This window comes from Mchenga conophoros, linkage group LG10 (assembly GCF_057382185.1).
Source record: "Mchenga conophoros isolate Kocher_MC1m ecotype Shallow Benthic linkage group LG10, M_conophoros_male_GT1.1, whole genome shotgun sequence".
In the NCBI taxonomy this organism is placed as follows: domain Eukaryota; kingdom Metazoa; phylum Chordata; class Actinopteri; order Cichliformes; family Cichlidae; genus Mchenga; species Mchenga conophoros.
Window position 1 is genome coordinate 350,391 of NC_140535.1, and position 6,000 is coordinate 356,390.

General features: G+C 40.9%; 1 pseudogene; it reads left to right on the forward strand.

The window, feature by feature from the left end:
- Positions 1-3,930, forward strand: part of LOC146565134 (neoverrucotoxin subunit alpha-like) — a 30,578-nt pseudogene extending 26,648 nt beyond the window's left edge.
- Positions 3,931-6,000: the final 2,070 nt, after the last annotated feature.

The window sequence follows — 6,000 nt, forward strand, 5'->3', positions numbered from 1 at the left end:
CCCTCAAGAGACAGAAGCTGGAGGATGTCTGGTCATTTGTTCTGACACAAGCTGTTGGGGAGTTATATAATATTTTTAACCAGTTAATGAAAGAGGATCCAAAACCAAATTTGTGTAAAGTTGCAAATAGAAATTTCCAGTTAACTCTGTCAAATGCTTTTTCTGCATCTAAAGAGAATATTGTAGTTTCTAGGTTTTTACTGTATGAGTAGTCTATCAAATTAAGTAATCTACGTGTATTTGTTGATGAGTGCCTACCTTTTATGAAACCAATTTGGTCAGGATGAATTAAGAGGGGGGTTATTTTCTCCAGTCTCTTTGAGAGAGCTTTGCAGATTATTTAAAGGTCTACATTTATAAGGGATATTGGACGATAGCTTGAGGGATATACAGGGTCTTGGTTTTAGTAGGAGATTAATGTTTGCAGAATTCACATTTGGTGGTAGTCTGCCATTTTCCTCAATTTCCTGCAACATTCCGTGGAATACTGGTGCCACAATTGTCCAGAATTCTTAGTAAAATTCTGCAGGAAAGCCGTCTGGAACTGGAGCCTTATTTTAGGGCATACTTATCAGGGCTTCCTGGAGTTCACCTGGTGTCAGTAGTGAATCCAGTGCCATTGCTTGAGTGTCTAATTATTTTGGAAGAGTTATTGTTGTGATATTTTGATACCATGGTAGCATTTACAGGATATTGTTTTATAGTGATATTATACAGGAAAACTGTTACTCAAATTCAAATTCAAATTCAATTTCAAATTCAAATTTTATTTGTCACGTACACAGTCATACACAGTACGATATGTAGTGAAATGCTTGGACAACTGCTCGTGACCTAAAGAGAACAAAAAAGGAAAAGGCTATGAATAAGATAGGAAATAAATATGAAAAATTAAAAAGGGTAAATTTAACTAGGAAGGAATAAAATATAAATTAAGGTTAAAAATGAAATAACTGTACAACACAAATTAGAAATTTGTGTTATTTGCCTTATTGTAAATACTCAATAAGGCCCATTTACTAGTTGTTTTTCTCTTTCTCTGTGACCCAAGAATTAATGTGTAAGAATCACAGGATGGTACCTCAAGGTTGAAAACACCACAGAGATCACTCCCTTACTCCCATCTTCCCTTCTTTATCTCTTAGAAAAAGGCTTGTTAAAGGCCAGGTGGTTTGTTTCAGAATTCACTAATGAAAGAACTCTGTATTCTGTGTCTAGGAGTGTATTTCGCTGGGATAATCATAAATTGTAGCTGAACTGATAAACTATACAAAGGATACTTCTTTGCTCAGAGGGCAGGAAGACGCTTCCTTATTTGGTCTGTACCGGTTTTGTCATGGTCCTGGGCCATGTTGGCCCAGTGTTCTTAGTTTTCTTGTATGTTTGTATTTTGTTCCTTATTTAGGCCATGTTTTCTGAGTTGCCCTGTTGTGTTGTTCCCTAAGTGTTTTCCCTTCATGGCTTTTACCCCCTGTGTGCCCCTCTGTGTATCTGTGAGCCCTCGTCTCTCCTTATGTTTTATTCCATGTTTCCCCTGCCCATTATGTCCAAGTTCTCCCCGTGCTCTCTCTCCCCCCCCTGTGTGCCCTGTGTATTTATGAGCCCTCGTCTCCCTTTGTGGTTGTTTCATGTTTCCCCAGCCCGTTATGTCTGTGTTTTCCCCGTGCTCTCTCTCCTCCTGTCTGAACCTCTGTGCACTTCCTGTTTACTTTGTGACTCTCACGCACGTACATGTCATGTTCAGTTCACCCCGCCCTGTCTCGTTATGATTATCAGTGTCACCTGTGTTCCCCGTGTGTTCCCACTTTCCTCGTTTACCCTCTGTGTATTTCTGTCTGCGTCTCCCTCTGTTCGGCGTGACGTCGTCCCTCATGCTGTGTGTGGATCTCCCTGTGTCTCCCTGTGAGTTCTTAGTTTATGGTTTCCCAGTTTAGTCTAGTTTGTATGTTTGTTCTCCCAGCAAATAAAGCTGTGTTTTGAGTTCACCTCCCCGAGTCTGTGAGTCCTGCATTTTGGGTCCAACTCCTGCCTGCCGCACAGCGATTCCTGACAGGTTTGAACTGAGAATCTGCTGACACACGAACCTTTTTCCTCTATATAAACTGTTGTATTATGAATAAACCTTTGAGTTGATTTTGGGAAAGCAACCTGAACAGTCTCTGTATCATTTTGTTCTCCTAACTGGTCCCGACGTCGTAACTAACCCAGCTGAACGGCATACCTGAGTGTTACTTTGAATAATTTTGAATCTTATACAAAACTCTGCTTATAGGTGCCCACGCCTCGGAGGAAACCCGATCCACGGAGAAACCAGGGACGGAGATTTCCTTCAATTTGGTGTCAGAAGTGGGATTTCCTGACGAAGGTAAATACGTGTCTTTTATATTTATATGGGACTGTATTATACCTTTCTCAGTGATCAATCCATAAAGAAACGGGATATGCTGATGAAGTTTCACTTAGTGGCCCAGATAAATGGGATACACTGATGACTTCCTTAGTCCCCGAATAAAGTAAATTAAAAGCAGAGAGACACAGGAAGTTGCCTGTTGTCTTGCGAGAAGTTGCTCGTTAAGTGAGAAGTTGCTCACCCAAAAAAAAAAAAAAAAAAATTGCTAGCTAGCGATAAAATTTAAAGTAACCTCAGCCGTGCCGCAGCAAAATACTAACATAAATCCTTCAAGCGTGTAAACCCCTCTGGAAATCACTGAACATGGGTCAGAATAATTCAAAGACCACAGACAGGTCCGATAAAAAATCGAAATTAACTGTAAAACAAAAAAAAATAAAATATAAAGTCACAAATAACGGCTCAGTACGACTCCCACTTCCGGTTACATGTAACCCACGTCCGCGAATCGGTGAAGACTTCCATGATTACGTATCCAGAACATGTGGAAGTGCTTATGTGACTGACTTTGTCTACAACTGTAGTGATGATAATAGGAGATCAGTGTTGTATTCAGCCCCCTAAAATCTCAGAATTAGTGGTAACTATTAAAGAGCTTCCCGATCCTCTTAAAAATCCTACAGCCTTTGTCTTTGCATTACAGAGAAGTACCAGATATCACCATTTGGGTGGTCCGGATTACAGGTACATATTGTGTCAATGCATTCCTGGAGTAACCGAGTCACAACTCATAGAAGAGATAGATGAATTAAATCCACAGCATGATAAAGCAACTGCAGAGTTCTTGTGGGTAAAAGATAACAAAATCAACGGTTTCTTTAGGAATCTAAAGAGATTCCTGCTAACAATGTCCAGAGACAAAATTGACTTAAATGCAGTAACTATGTGTAAACAGAAGCCTGATGAATCTATCCTAGTATTCATAAAACGCTTTATGCACTGTTGGGCTAATGAGGCATGCATGCCAGAGGATGGAAATGATCAGATTTTCATTACTACCTTTTTGAACAATATCCACCCTGAATGCTCTCAGTTGCTAAAAGTGACAGCTACTAATAATCTCTATGAACTGAGTAAAGATGCTTTTTTAAAGCTTGTAAAACTGAAGGCCAGTGCAGATCTTTTCCCTACTACCACGAAAGCTAAAAGTGTTAAGATGATGTTGAATTTTGATGTTGTAGATCCAGAAGAAAGTGAGAAACTAATGTATGCAGGATCACCTGCTCCAGCACAGCAGGGAGGTTTCAGAGGACAGAAAGATAAGAGTAGAGATGTGTGTTTTTGCTGTGGAAAGATAGGACATTGGTATAGGGAGTGTCAGTTTGCATCCTCCAACAGGGCACACGCGCCTCAACCACAGAACGCAGGACAAGTTCCTGCCACTAGGCGTCAGCAGAGCTCTTCCAGTCAAGGTAACTGGCAACCACAAGGAGCACGCAATAATGGCTCCACACCTAGGCCGCAGCCTTACAACCCGCATTATAACCCACAAGGTAGACAAGCTAGAGGTGCTAATTTAGCTCAGTTTTCCAGCAGCCGCAGAAACCCAGAGCATGAATCAGAATGGGAAAGGGTGCGTTACAATTCTCACCATGATCTTTTCCCATCACCTGATAATCCCCGGCTGGACCGCCAATAGGGAGGCCCAGGTGAGGATGAGGGACAGCAGTGTGAAGCACTACACACGATGCTGCATTTGCAACTGTCCCCTAACACAGAGCACTTGCCCATGCTAGTGGAGCCACTAAAAGTTCACTGTCTGGAAAATTTTATAATGGGCCTGTTTCCTCTGTGTGCATCAACACTATGGGAATTAACGGAACTGTAGTGCAATGCCCTAAAACTCATTCTCTAAAGACACGTTGGGGCCCAAAACCAGATGAAATCACATATCATCCATTTGTAATTATTCCAAACTCGCCTGTGAATTTATTAGGCAGAGATTTAATGGCAAAAATGAATTTGTGTATTTCATTTAACACAAAGGGTGAAATGTTTGCTGATACTGATAACAGTTATGTGTTCTCTGCCCTATGCACCAACATCATGGAGAAGGAACAGCCTCTGTGTCAGCTGGACGCCTCAGCAGAGAATGAACTCAACATCCTTTTGTCCGGTATTCCACGTCACACACTGTGCCAAAAACGTGTACAAATACCACTACCAGGTAATCCCACATCTGGGAGCCACACTTTTGTTTCTCTCACACTGTTTAACAACATGATAACTGCTCACACCAGTGAAGATAAAACAGTGGTTTTGTCACATAACTCAGACATAGGTTATGACATAACTAAACCATGTCGACACATAGATCTAACCTACCCTATCCACTGTACTATTTCTGCAGTTACGTTGCCAGCTGAATACCAGAATATGATATTATGGTCTAAAGGTGAGAATGATGTAGGATTTATTGACTGTACACCCTATCACGCGCAGCTGAAACACAACAAGCCAGTATATGTCAAGCAATATCCCATTTCCGCCGAAAAAGCCGCAGCCCTAGATGTCATCATAGGAGATTTATTGACTACAGGAGTAATAAAGCCTACAGTATCTTGTGATCAGGAGATATTTTATTTTGTATTCTCATAATCAGTTATCATTGATTAATCATTTACCATTGTGGAATCTGATGACAGTATAATCTTTGTTTTATATCTATGGTAATCTGAGTAAAGATTAATGGATGCATATTATCATCATTGTAATCAAGTCTCAAATGGTATCCACAGCATTGTATTCACCGTCCAAACTGGAGGGTCCAGCAGGACCTTGTTCTAATTCATTTGCAGGCCTACATCAGAACATGCACATACAGAGTTATGTAAACACGCACGTTCACCCTTATTTACACAGGGAGGTCATGTCAGGACATTCTCTAGTTGGACACACAGGCTCACAGAACTGCACAACATGACATGTCACACACTTGTTTTTCTCTAAAGTATCATCTGATGTTTGTATAAGGAGAACTTTGGACTATGGGAAGACTGACGTACAGCCACAGATCTCCAAAGAGTGGACCGTTCCCCATCCTTATATTACCCCTGATGACATCACACAGTTAGACCTTTGTGGAAATGATAACAGTCTCCTTGAAGACTGTTATCATCTCACAGAAGATGATGATGTTCACTGGTCGCATGAAACTGCAGAGGCAATGCTTCAGCACTGGGAGAAGTATGTAAATGGGGAGTCCCCATAAGCCTGACACGGGAGGGGTCAAGTAATTTACATGTTGTAAATGGTGTTATGAACTTGTCCAAAAAATTCCGTAACTTTAAATGACCACAATGCTTCTATTAAGCTTAAATCAACCATCAGTAAGACCTCTATTGATTTTCTTGACACAACCACCTTTAAGGGCACAAATTTCATAAATGACCACAAATTGGACATAAAGGTATTCTTTAAACCCACAGACACTCACGCCCTACTATTTAAAACAAGCTTTCATCCCAAACACACATTTGCAGGAATTGTCAAATCCCAACTGCTTAGATTCCACAGAATCTGCACACAAAAATCTGATTTTGGAACTGCTGTCAAGACCCTATTCTCTGCTCTCTCCACTAGAGGGTACC